The 14,846-nt window shown below is 36.5% G+C and overlaps 1 protein-coding gene across 1 annotated transcript in view; it reads right to left on the reverse strand.

The window, feature by feature from the left end:
* Nucleotides 1–14,846, reverse strand: part of MINDY3 (MINDY lysine 48 deubiquitinase 3) — an 81,550-nt gene that overhangs the window by 27,573 nt on the left and 39,131 nt on the right. The window lies entirely within an intron of this gene.

A 14,846-nucleotide genomic window follows, 5' to 3' on the forward strand; every position in this document is an offset into this window, starting at 1 on the left:
CAGGAATGTGAGTCGGAGGAGCGCATTTGTAATTTTGGTAGGTATTGCCAGATTCTTGGGTGGTTTGTTCGTTTAACCTATTTTGAACAATGTTTCTTAAAACTCTTTCCATTTTCTAGTACATCTGCTATACAGCCTAAGCACTACCATTAACTTTGTATGAAAGCTAGGATTACAGTGTCAGCCCTCATATTTAGGGAGCAATTACTAACATTGCGGCTGTTGTTGTTGTTGTTGTTGTTGTTATTATTCTTTAGCTTCTTTCATCACTCCCAAATCTTAATTGCAAAAATGTCTACATTTATTCCACTATAGGCTTTAGGTCTCTTAACTATTTCCAACCCTATTTCTTTCTTTTTCCCATTTCTCCCTTTAGAATGGCTGTGAGAATATGTGCATGCACACCGTGAGTGAAGTTCTGGCTAAGAAGGCACACAGCTGTGCACGAGACTCCGGCTAAGGGAGAAGTCACAGGGCCCAAGAGATGAGGTACAGCCACTCACTCCACTCATTTCAGCCTTTCTTCGTTACCACTAAGTAATAAGGAAAAGTCTGAAATGAGTTTTAAACATTACTTTGATTTTTCTAAATATTACTTAACACTATGATCTAAATAGAGGGAAAGGGAATATTATTTTTCTTGGCCAGTAAAACAAAAAGAAGCTTTTTGGGGGAAGAGGTGACAGAGAATATAATCGAAGCATTACTTTAATATTCCTATAAACTGACGTTTCAGGAAATTATTAATGTTTATAAAGCGAGGGAACAAGGATGACTCCAGTTTTAGCCACAGAAAAAGGTTTTCATCAAGTTCTCTGACCTTAAAGATTTCAGAAAACACAAGAGCAAAAAAAGAATTTAAAGTCAACTACCTGATGCCTTGCCTAGGAATTCCAACTGCTATGAATAAAAATATATGCTAATGTAGAAAGGAATTAAAGTAGAATAATGAAAAGTTCACTGCACAGCTCTTGCTTCTAGTTATGAATATGTAAAAAACTTAGGCTTTAGAAAACATGCTATTATTCTTCTTTGAATAGGCTGTATACACTGGCCTGATGCTTGAAACTTGGACAAAATTCTGGTTTAAAACATGCTCATTTAGAGCAGAGGTTGGCAAATATTTTCCTGTAATGGGTGGCTTGATTTGGCCTGCAGCCCATGGTTTGCTGATCCACGATTTAGACATACTATTTTTGCTCTCATACTTATTAAACATGCATTCTTTTTGAAACATCTAGGGATATAATGATGTCTTAATCACCTTAAAAGGCTTTACAAGAAGATATTTTGGCTTTCATCTGAAAGAGACAATTCTAGCTGGAAGGAACAGAAGGCGCATGGAGATATGAATCAGTATAGCGGGGGTCGGGTGGTGTGAAAGGGCTGAAGAGGACTGTGAGACAAAAGGAGTAGTTAGAAAGGGAAATCAGCGTTTTTTGGGGGTGATGGTTAAACATCCAAGTAGAGCACGTGGCATTATCTTAATGCTTGGCACACTGCGAACGCTTCCTGTTTGCCACTCGTAAGCTTCTTAGAGGCTAGCAGAAAGAGGATTTGAGCACAAGAGGAGATCAGGGCTGAAGAACCTATCAGACAAGATACTGGAACAGATGATAGCAAATTACTTCAAAGACGTCAGAATAGAGTGTTGCCAAAAAGGAATTTAGAAAATTTATTAGTCAAAGTTTAGAAGTGTGAAACAAGTATCTCAAAACCCTGCATGTGGGGAAACAACAAAACACTCATACGTGAACTATCTAAACAGAAATTCCTTCTTTCCTCCTAAAATACAACCCAGTGGTACTGGTCAGGTTCCACAGCATAAAACCATCAACTATAATTGCCATTATTAACAAAGCAAATTGTGTTTTGAATGATTTTTTAAAAGTCTTGTTTTGCTCCTTTGGTCTCAGTGATATACTAATAGCTAATTTGCTAAACTCCTAAGGAATTAACTGTTCTTAATCATTCCAGTTATTTTAAGATGGGTTTATACTAGAGCGGGAAAGAGAGAAAAGAAAGCACAGCATTAAGAAAAAAGATTAGAGTAAATTCTAATGAAAACATTCCAGAAGTTTTCATCCCCAAATCAAAAGCAGTACGGTCCTCTAAAGTGATTACTGGCTTGCTTATTTTGAATGTTTACAATGCTTTTTAGATTATTGTAGAAAATAATCTCTTAAAGTTTATTTAAATTTATATAATGTTTCATTTATAGATGAAATCAAGAAAAGGTACAAAACCATCTTCTATTTCCATGAAAATGTTTTGTGCTGAACTCCCTTTCACTTTCCAGTTTGATTTAAAGTTATAAATTCCAACACTTTCACCAATTTATTGAACTTAAGTACTTCTGAACAAAGTTCCTGGCTTAAAGATCTGTAGCAGAATGATCCGTGTAGCAAATATGGTAATAAATTAACATTAAATGTATGTCATATTTGCATAGTAATATTGAACAACAACTATAGAATTCCTTTCAATTGAGAGACTCCTTTGCAATTTTAAGACAAAATATTTTAGTGAGATATATAATTGCTATATTTTTTCCTCATTGCACATAAAGGAAATTATTTAATTATAAAGGATAAACTATCAATAACTGTATAAGTTTGAAAAACTATATGAAAAAGATGATTTTAACCCTGATTTCTCATTTCTAAGATTTAATATAGCTTTTAGATGACATATTTAATATATTTTCCCCATATAACTATCCACACATCTGTAATGTTTTGAATATTGTTAAGCTTATTGGGAGAGAAAAATCTAGTCTGTATATTTAAGTAACAATCTAATGGAAGGAACAAAAAATATGCTACTACATGCTTATTTCCATAAATATTAAAATTATCTTAAGAAAATTACCTTCTAAAAGTCATATATACATTAACCCCCCCACCCTAAAAAACACCTGCTGAGTTATAAATAAAGATTCCAATAATGTAATTCCAAGTTATCTGAGTCAGCCAGGATATCTGTAAGCACTTTTTTCATTCCTAATTGTAGAACTTAGAAGAAAATTTCAATGTGTATTACACCTGAAACCCTTTTAGGTTCACCCACTAGGAAAAGATCCTAAACATGAGTCAGATATTTAAATATTGTTTTAGTTAGCTATTTAAGCTCTGGTTTATGATCAAAACGATTTTTACTCTAAAAGTAGTTCTCTACATTATTCAAATATAACCAGAAGCTTTTATCAGAGGAATGTGAGAGCCAACAATTTCTATTTCTGTTCAGCCAATTTCTGGTCAACAGGGATTGCTACACATGATAGCTTTTAAAATTATCTAGCCTCACCCAACTTTTCTTAATTGTTAAAGTGCTACAGAAGAGAAGGGGGAAAAAACCCCAAGCTGAAATGGGACTATCTAATAACCTATAGTCATGAAACAAACCTCTTTCACATGTAGCTCTGTCTGCACTATCAGTATAATAGTATAATTAGTCGCCTTTTAAAATGTTGTAAGAGTAGCTATCCTTCTGAACACCTACTGAAATATAATGAAGGCCTGTGTTCAGTTTGTTGGCTAGGTATAAGTTCTTTGTTACTGAAAAGGTCTTTAAAGTTTATCCATTATACTTTTCATCACTATCGAGAGCAATCTGCTGTCATGGGTAATCAAAGAACCTCTGAGAGAGAGCCTTATGTAACTTCGGGAACAATCACGCACATATAAATTACATCTTAGCTTGTAGACATTTTATAGTGCTATGAAGAGCCCTTCCAAAAAATAAAGTTAACTGGTATATAACTTACATGTAAGCTTTAAGTAAAATTTCACTTTGATATCACTTTGTTTCATACTGACTCTTCACTCACTAACTGTATTTATGAAAATAATTTGGGAACCACTATGAAACGGATTTTAAATCAATTGCCAATGTCCTCAAGTATATAAGTATCAATATCAGACACAGAATTCAGTTAATACCATCAATTCAAAGCAAGAAGGGCAGTGGTCTTTTTTTAACTTTTCATTATTTCTCAAACAATATGTAAAAGACCCAGGCTATCTCCACAACAGCACACTGCTATGTGGCACTGATCTGTGTTGTAGGGTAGGAAACATAAAGCCTTTCTAGGTTCTTTTTCCATAAAAACATAAACTCTAACTGTACAAGTGGAAATAAGGAAACAGAAGGAAAAATCTCCAACAAAATGATTTACGATTTAGTCATTACGATTATTAACAGTAATGAATGGACTTCTTTTTCTCCCTGTTACCATAACCCTAACCGCTCACTCTAACAATTCTTCCAGCCCCTCTCAGCTGGTTTCTACCAGGGCATTCGCCCCCGCGGCCTAAGGTGCCCCCTCTGTGTAATGACTCTCCTATGCTTCTAGAATCACTGTGTCCTTTCGTTTATGTGAAGAACTGGACGGAGAAAAGCTCTTAGCCTTTTAACTACTGTATTTCATTAAGAAAACAGCTTACATAAGCCATTACTCTCTAGGCTTATGTAAGCTGTTTTACATAAGCCTAGAGAGTAATACCTACATAATTTAAGAAAAAGAATTATCTGACTTTTTTTTTTAATGGTAGAATATTATATAATCACCTATGTAAAAATTGATCTGGTAGTCCAAAAGTTCCTCCTTATTTCCAGTAAAGATTCTTTATATCATTTGAATTTAAACTGTTACATCACCTGGACGCAAAGTAAGGCATGGTGGTAAATAGTATTATTCACCCCAATTCCCTGCGCCCCCCTTCTAAGAAGATTATGTATCACTGCTGGTTGCTATGGGAATGAAGTACCTTCCCGTGAGATGGTCTACTTCTGAGGCCACGATGTCATATTTGATCACGTAACTTCCTTTGGCCAGAAGAAATCTAAGCTGCTGGAAGAGCATTTTAATGCCATCGTGGCTTCGCCAGGTGTATTCTCTCTTCCCTGTGCCAGGAGATCGGTACATGACTGACAGAGGCTGCTCTTCCAGTCCAGATGGTAGAATGAAGAGGGCACGTGGTGCACACCTGCAGCCACGTGTAAAGTGAGAGAAATAAGCTTTGGTGTGTATGTTTGTGTGAGTGCGTGCGTGTGAAGAGCGGGCTACTTACGGTGGGAGCAGTGTGCCCCAGCACAGGCACAAAAAGGCTGCGCTGTTTGTAGAGAATTAAATATGATAAAACTGACGCGCCGTCATCATGTGTAGGCAAATCTAAACAATTTCACTGGTCAAATATCCCTCCTACCTGGGGTGGAATGCTCTCATCGGCCCCCTCTGGAAGATCACTGTATAAGATGCTACAATTTTAGGGTCGTTTGTTACTTCGGGAAGCTGGCCAAAGGAAATAAATCGAACATTCTGGTGGGAGTTTTATTTTGCCTGTGTCTTATGTGTTATACTTACTCTACCTATTCCTACTTGGCCTACTCTGTCCTCTCGTTTCTTCCCTCACTGAAGCTGAGTTAACAATAGAAGCTGCGTACAGGGGCAGGTCCACATGCACGGACTTCACGTTTCATATGAGAACGAATGCCTGAAAGGCCTACTGAACATGCAGTCCACACGATAACTAGTAATTTAAGTTTGGTAGGATTGGATTAGTAGGAATGGAAAGTGAGGGCCACTCCTGCCTCTATCCAACCATTCCACCTCAACTCCTACCTCCTTTTCCACTATATTAAACAAAGTTTGACACTGAAAAATACTCGAATTTGAGTACTGTGAGGCACAGTACTCAAATTTCTAATGTTCTTAAATTTTATCACAACTTTACAGAGAAGTTCTTACTGTTCCTTAAGAAGGTTTTCTACTTCCACGAATATGCTTTACATGCATGCCTTGGACATCCACGACTAGCCTTCACATAGTATAGGGAAGATGGTTTGGGGGCCTAAAGAGTTATTCCACCTAATCCTGTTTCTGATCCCAACCTCTGCTTCCATCTTAATCTTCTAGCACAACTAGTATGGTTCAGCCATACTGAACCAATTACTAGTCTCCACACATAGTATGAACTTTCACATCCCATCTCTCTCGCATTTTTGCTTCGTCTTTTTCCTAAGCCTAGAACACAGCCCTCATATTTCATTTAAGTCTTAAACCTATCAGGTTCTTTAATTCAAGAATCATCTCCTTTGTATCCACCTCTCCCCTCTTCCGCTATCTATTACACTCTAGCATAGTGATTTCTTTATTTCTGTTTGTTTTCCTAAGGGACAGAAGTAGTTAAACGCTCAAGAGTCAGAAGATCTGAGTTTGAATTCAGACTTTAGTACTCACTAGTATTTAACTTTGGAGATGTTATTTTTCGCTGGTGCCAGACTACAAAATGTAGCTGAAAATGGTACTCACTTCACAGGGTTGCTTTGAGGATTAAATGTGGAATGCTTGTAAAATGCTTAGTGTAGCGCCTGGCACACAGAAAACACTAAGAAAATGTAAACAGTAGACTATGAGGAGGTATTCTTAATCTTTGCATTTCAACAGTACTTATCACAACGCCTAATGTTTACAATACTAAGTACTGTGGACAAACAGATAAATCAAGTAGCACCACTGATCACAAGGTAGGAAGCTGGTAGAAAGAGTAAGAGCAAAAGGAATAAGAGAATCACGAAAAATGTCAAGGCTGGACTATGAATGCTGAGCAAGATTCTGACCAGCACATTCTGGAAATAGGATAAAATAAATATAAATAAAATCATAAAGTCTTAACATTATCATACATTAAATATATTATGTGAGAGCTTTAGCCCTGTTCTATGAACTCAATTTGTTACAATTATTTTCATCGATTATGGATGGACGGCTGGAGGCGTGAACTTACAGATACTGATTCTAATTAGAACATAAAATTTCCTCATGAGAGAACACCTTTAGGCCCCCCATCAACAATATTTTATGTTGTTTAGATAATTATTTGGGTTCTACTGCAACAAAACATTGTAAGAAACAAACTCAATGGGAGAGAGGGACGACTTTCAGTAAGCAGCTCAATATTGCTAATACCAGAGATAAATAAGAGAAAGAAGAAAATTCAGAAAAATTATAAAAACCAGACACAGAAACAGCTACATGAGGGTATTATGAGTAGGAGGAAAGAGTACACAGGAACAATTAACTTTCACTGAGTTTAGGAAGGCGAGAGGATTTATAATTAAGAGTATTTATACATTTTGAAATAATTAAAAAATTTTAAAAAAAGTATATTATACAAATCATTGGCATAACCCTAGACAGCTGATGATGGTTAGCCCCAAAGTATACTAAGCCGTTAGGAAATAATTTGTGGTTAAAAATCCACAGGTTTTTAATAATTCAAATAACTGAACATTGTTAGTCTGTACAGACTTCTGCCCAAACTTTCCAAGTAGTTTAAGGAACAGAACATTAACTTCAGCATCTGCTGTTTGAAGTTGCTCGTCTTACGTTAGAAGACAGGTGTTAAAAGTCATGTGACAAGCTTATAACTTAAGCTATGACAACAAGTACTTTAGCTTCTTAAATTCATTTCCTTTCTGCCATTGATAAGGCATAACATCTAAACATGTTCACACACTCCAGAATTTACTTAAATGGACTGGATGACGAAACTGCATTAATATGTAGGAAAACTATTACAAAATGCTGAACTGTGAATTTCACTGTATTCCAAGTCACATGACTTTTACTCAAAAATTAAGGAATACATAGAGGTGACTTTTCTTTTTCCCCTTAAAATCATGTTTATTTTTCTTAAACTGTACTCATGCTAAAGTAGAACTGTCTGATTTTTAAACACCTAAAAAAAAAGTCTCTAACACTTACTGGCAGGAGTCTTCCTAAGGTTATGCCACAGAGTAACACACAAAAGGCGCTCGCTCTGTAGAAAGAACCCTGTCTAGACTCCCAGTAACAGACACCACTGTGAGAAGTCAGCTCACACAGGAACAGTTAAATGTTGTTTCTCCATTCGCATTAAATTAGTTCCTTTATATAATCTGCATTAAAAAAGTAATGTGTTTTCATGTGTTCTTACCTGAAAGAAAAGCTGCTTTATCATAGGAAAGGTCAAAGGTGACACTCCACACACTTACAAAGAGTCCTTTTATAACCATAAAAGAGAACAAAAAGGGATGTAAAACTCATCTCCCCAACTTCAAAAGGAAGTCTGAAATGGATTACCAAGGAAATTAGTCACTAATCTTCTGAAGATGGAACTAGATGCTATAGGTAGGTTCCAACTATTTCCATATTAGATCAGCAGCTGTCACCCCACACTGAGCAAAAGTGGCAAATCTATTTTGTCTACTAGTTTATACATATAATTCTAATATTAATAAAAAATATCATATTTTCTAATTTAAAGCCCTCATCTTGAATTTGCATTGAAAATTAATTTCCTAATTAGTTTTAATTGAAAAGGAAAGTACAAAAGTGACCCAAATAATTTATTCTTAAAACCCAACTATAAAAAAGAGACAAAAAAGCCAAAGCGAAAACAATTAAAAAAAGATCTTTAAATATAGTTTCGAAATTCTTTATGCATCTACTTCTCAAATGATTCTCAAAACCATTTTTTTTTTTTTAACCTATGCAGGAAGTTTGCAAATTTTCAACTAATGTCATCGAAAGTACGATGGACGGATCTCTGAAGAAACTGCCCCTGCTCACAGGGCACGCTCCCGCAGTGCACAGAGCCGGAGGTTTCACTCCTCCGCAGCTCAGATGACCTGCTTGGAAAATTCCCCACTCAATAGAAACTAAGTTCCTTTCTTTGAAGAGGTTCATTTATGTTCTGCGTTTCACCTCGCCCACATCCTTTTATTAAAGTTTCTGTGGGATCCCTGCTGCTTGATGACTCTTGAGTCCCTGCAGTTAGATTCTGTACAATTCCACCTCCACAGTAAGTATAAAACTCCCATTTACACAGGATAACATGTCTGCACTTCTGCATCCACATTCCGTAAGATATGTCAAAGAGTACAATATTAGTTTTGTTGTTTCACAGATGTTTAATAGGATAAAAAAGATTTCTCTGTGTTGGGTGGAGAAAAGGAAGATGATTTATAAAACATGGCAGATAGTTAAATTTAAAAACAAGTAGATAGTTACAGATGACTGATCTAAAGTTTTACAACCAGTTCACAAAATGTAATTAAATTTATTTTTACCACTGATTTTCAAATAAAACTAAATTGTGGAAAAAAATCTCTTCTAATCCTACAAAATGTGTTTGGTGATTCTCGTAAGTCAGGGAGAGTGTTCCAATAAAATTAAAACGTTGAAGTTCTGGGCACTGGATATCCCAAATATGGAGTGAAAACTTTATGAAGTAAATAGTTTGGCAGTCATATTTAAAATCATGAACTGATACCTCATTAATATATATATATATAATTACTTAGACTTCTAAGAGGTAACTGTTCATCTCAAAAGGAAAAACGAAAATAGGTAAGAAGTTATTTTCTTATACACTCTCAAGCTATGAACATAAATCTTAAATATGATAGCATATGTAGTGTGTCAATGCTTATTTATAAATATTCATCGAACTTGTTTTGATTTATCAGTCTGGAGAAAATCTGCACCTGTCTGCATGTTTAAGCTGATTGGGCAGAAGGACAAAAGCTGGTCCTTCTGATTTGACTCCATGTAGAGATCCTGCCTGCATCAACTGCTATTTCTTGATTTATAAAGCTTAGGGATCTACTGAATCCTTAGGATCAAAGACAGCTTAGCACTATCAGACCTCCTCCCTCCCCTTATCAAGTACCAACATGGTTATATCACAATTTTTGGTGAGATAAATCTTCAGTCATGGAACATAAATGTTCAACAAAAATTTACTGATACCAACACTGCCCGGCTCTGTTCTAGGTGTTGGGAAACAGTAAGAGACGAAACAGACAAAAATCCTGCCCTCGTAGCGCTTACCCACTGAGAGACACAATACGCAAAACGAATGAGTGCGATATAGTATGTACCTACTGCCCAGAATATATTAAAAACTCTAACAACTCAATAACAAAAAGCAAACACTCAATTCAAAAAACAGGCAAAGAACCTGAATAGATACTTCTCTAGTGAAGATACATATGGCCAACAGCACATAAAAAGGTGTTCGACACCATCAATCATTAGGAAAATGCAAATTAAAACCACAACGACCACTTAACATGCACTAGGATGGTTATAATGATTTAATAAAAGTGTTGGCAAAGACGTGGAAAACTTGGAACCCTGTACACTGCAGTTGGGAATGCAAAATGCTGTACAGCTACTGTGGAAACAGGCCGGTGGCTCCCCAAAAAGTTTTACACACAAATGCCACATGACCCAGCAATTCCAATTTTAGGTATATACCCTGAAGGACTGAACACAGGGACTCAGCAAGTGCTTGTGTAGGAAGGCTCACAGCAACACTACTCACAATAGCCGAAGGTGCAAACGAATTGTGCCATATGCATATGATGGAGTACCATTCAGCAGTAAAAGGGAATGAAGTACTGACACATGCTACGATGAAGACGAACCTCAAAAACATACTCAGTGAAAGAATCCAGACACGAAGGTCACATATTTTACAATTTCATTGGTATGAAACATTCAGTGTACTTAAATCCATAGAGATTAGAAGCTGCTGGGTGGCCGCTGGGGCCTAGAGAGAAGGCATGGAGGGTGACTTAACGGATATGAGCTGTTGCATGACGGATGATGGAGAGGTTCTGGACTAGATTAGGGGCGAGGGGTAAGGGGTTCGTAGAAACCTGCCATGAAATCGTTCACTTAAAAATGGTTACTTCTCTAATGTGAATTTTACCTCAACTAAAAAATATATAGAGAGACAGAGGGAGAGAGTTAATGAAAAGAGGGAAGAGAAAGGGGTTGAAATTTTAAACAGGTGGCCGGGAAAGGCCTCGCTAAGGAGGTGACATTAGATACTGACCTGAAGGAAGGAAAGAAGGAATCTTTTATAGAGACATCTTAGGAGAGATCGTTTTAAGCGAAGCGAGTGGCAGGTGCAAAGGGCCTGCCTCATTTTGGGGGCAGGGAAAAGGCCGATGTGGCCAAGAACGATAGGAAGGGAGGAGGAGGAAACGAGATTAGCGAGGCAACAGGGACTCAGACGAGGTGCGGGACAGCCTCGTAGGTTATTCCAAGGACCCTGGCTTTTCTCTTAGTGAAAGGGGACCCAATATCAGGTTTTCAGCAAAGAAGAACATGAAGTGATGGGTATTTTAGTTGCTGAAATGAGAAGATTCTGCAGCCCCACAAAGGGCAACAGCATGGTCATCAGGAAGTCACTGCAACAGTCTAGGAGAAAGATTTCTCTACTTTGTCTTCCAGTCCTTTCAGTAAGTTTTCAGTTTTCTTTTGTCCTTCAAATGTTCTTTTCTCATAGCCTGCAGTTTCATGGATATATTAACTTCTTTTCGGGTTTTTAAGTTTTCTTTTGATTCCAACACTGTCTTACACTGTCTGACTTCTGTTTTTCATGTAAGCATTCCTCAAATATCTGGTGATCCTTGGTGGTCTGCTAATACCTGAGAAACTAAAAAGCACTGTCTTTGTGGCCAGGGCTTATAAACATCACCATGGGGTTATATGGCTGGACTGTTGCCAAACTGTAGTATCTTACTTTTTCCTCTTCACCTGGTAAGCTTGCCCAAAGAAAAGAAATCATGGATCCAGTCTACAAGAGCAAAGCTACTGAGGTCTTTCTGAGGCTCTCAGACCTAATCAGTAAAAACACCCACCTCAGCAGACCTTGCTAACTCTTATCTATCCAACCAAATCTATCACCAAGTCCTGTCAGATTAACTCAGGAATAAATCTCTCAAATTAATGCGCTTCGAATCATCTCTATCATTAATTACCTTGGACCAAACGATATTCTTTGCTTACCAGGAATAGTACAGGTCTTGTTCACCCACTTCCTACGTTATCCTTCAACATGTGTTTTCCACAATTAGCCAGAGTGATCTTTTCAGAATGCAAACGCAAATTCTGTTCCCTTCCTTACCATCTCCCCCAAAACTTTTCAAGGCCATTTTTAACAAGTCTAGGGCTTTCACTGCTCTTAGTGACATGGCCTGCCTACTCTCATCTTACTCGTGGCTCCGAAATTCTTAGAGCCCCAGCTGTCAGGTTGTCATATCAGACAGTCCTTCTGCAGTTTGCTCCGATTATTTCCCATGTAGGAAATGCTCTTTTTTTTTCCTCTTCTCAGTTTAATCTGTTATCTCAGTGCTCATTTTAGACATCTGTTCTTCAAGGAAATGTTCCTAATCTTCCAAAACTAGAACAAATTCTTATAATTTATAGTCCTGTGTTTCGTCAGCGCTCATCGCAGTCATAATTTTATACATGTGATTCTTTGATTAATGCCTCCCCCATCAGAATGCATGTCTCCATAAGAATCGGAGCCTTATCTATTTTCGCTCACCCCTGTATTCACGGTACTTGGCATATGTGTCAGGTACATGCTACTACATGTCCAGTAAACATGTGACAAATAAGGGTACACATGAAGACACTTGCAGCTATTATCACCTCCAGTGTATAAGTCACATGACAAAGTTTGTTGCTTTTTAAAGGTATTTCACAATGTCGCAATTACATATTGCCTTGAAAAGCGTGACCACAAAATATGCATTTTTGTACTTAACCATAATCAGTACAAAGAAGTCAGCACATGAAATACATATCTGGACAAACATACATACCAGTTTTATAGAAAAAGACAGCATTTACCTTAAGCTGCTGGAGGGAAAAAAATGTTGTTTGTTTCAGGCCATGGAACATAAAAGTGAACAAATCCACCAAGAAGAAATAAACCAAAACCCCCCAAAATAAAAAAATAAAAACAAATCCACAGCCAAAATTACCTGCTCAAATATAAAAATATCAAAGACTAACCGAATAATAGATTTTGTGGTAACGCAAAAAATTACAAAATTTACAGTATTTTCTATTTGACAAAGACCACATAAAACTGTATTTAAAATAATTCAAACTGGATTTAATGAATGTTATCAAGTACTATCAATCTCATTTACCATGTGATCTTCTGACTTTATACTACTTTATTTCAAAGGGAATAAATTCTTGACCTGCAACTCTTTGTACAGCAATCCAAATCAACTGTCTAAAATACACTGAAAAGGAAGTACCCAGGCTTTTAAGAAGATTCAGAATGAATCACAAAAAATTGTTTTTAGAAGACATGTCACCGGAACCCAAGTGTGGAAAATTTGTGCGAAGGCTTTATTCACTGAACTAGAGTCCCCTACACTATGTGCCAGTCTACGCGCCAGATCCGGAGAATACAGAGTTAAGTATCAGAATAACAATTAGTATCACTTCAAGAGCTTTGAGAGAGTGATAAGGTACTTGATACATATGAGTTATAAGATTTATAACAGTTTAAGAACCTAAAGCTTACTATAAAATTCTCTATAATCACTTTATGTGCGTGTGCATTTTCCTATCGGGATTATGAGTAGCTTCAGGGATGCAAACGAAGAAGACAGATTGAAAAGCCTTGTCTGACACCTATGACATACGCTGAGTGTTTGGTCAGGCCTACAACTGATGTGACAAGAGTTTTTGTGTTTCTATGCACTTCATGTCTCTAATTCAACATTTCATTGCATGTGGTGAAGGTCTGGGGATAAGAAGATACATGAGAGCATCCCTCCCTGCTGACCATGGTACATACAAAAACGGTGTGGGAAGTTGGAACTGTGTGTTTTCTGATAAATGCAACAACACAATGGACCATGTTGTGCTATGGGAACAACAAAGAATACAGGTAGGGCAGGTAGGTACAAGTGTGTATTTCATAGGAAGATGGGTATCATTTACTTCTACGACTCTATCAACATATCTAACAGTTAGATGCCTGAAAACTCAAAGTCTGCATATTTACATAGTTCTTTGTATTAACCTTCTGTGCAATTTCTTCTGTTTTGAAAAGGTGGCTGGAATTGCTTCTTAAATGTCATGCAACTTAAGATTTGAAATATTTTTGTCTTCTTATCTTTTACATTTGAAACTTAAATAGTTTCATGGAATTTGTTAGCTATCCTAATGCTAAAGAATAGGGTTGGAGATAAAAAATAATATTTGCCTTAAAAATATTTGCCTTAAAAAAATTTGCATATAAAAATATTTTTATATGCAAATTTGAACTGATTTTTTTTTTCTGGAAATTTGTAACATATGACCCCACAATTACTCAAATGATGAAATCCTTACTCAGGAATTAAAAGCTGTTCAGTTTCTATACTTCACATTGTACTTTTTAACTTCTTCCTCTCTATTTAGGAAGAAAATGATCAGCTAAAGCGTTCAGACTAAAAGTAACCTATCACTAAGGCCTGTACTTACAGGGTTGTATTTTACAGCTTTCCCTGTTTAAGAAAAAGGTATGTATCTTGCTCTAAATTCACTAGATGGCCTTTTGCCAGCATAATAAAAGTAAATACAGCAATAAATAATGACATAGATCCACAAAATTTAGTGTTGTCAGTTCAGTCTGTGCTACAATTTATACAATTCATACTTCTTACTGACATAAATAAACTTACATCATCGAGTACAAGCTAAAAAATAAAACACATGGAGTAACCAGGAAAGTGCATTAGAGCTAAGAAACCACAAAAAAAATTATCTATTTTCCCCCTTCAGGCCAACAGCTAGCAACTCTTACCTAGGAATACCAGTTATGTTTAATAAATATCTATAGCATAATGAAAAAGACAATGAGGATGACAATGACAACAGCTAAGATTTACTGGGCATTTTAACTTGCAACGGGACTGCTGAATACTTTATATTTAAGCCTCACAATAATTCTAAGAACGAGGTACTATTTTTAATCCCATTTTAAAGATGAGGG

The sequence above is a fragment of the Pteropus alecto genome, unplaced genomic scaffold (assembly GCF_000325575.1).
Source record: "Pteropus alecto unplaced genomic scaffold, ASM32557v1 scaffold11, whole genome shotgun sequence".
Classification (NCBI taxonomy): domain Eukaryota; kingdom Metazoa; phylum Chordata; class Mammalia; order Chiroptera; family Pteropodidae; genus Pteropus; species Pteropus alecto.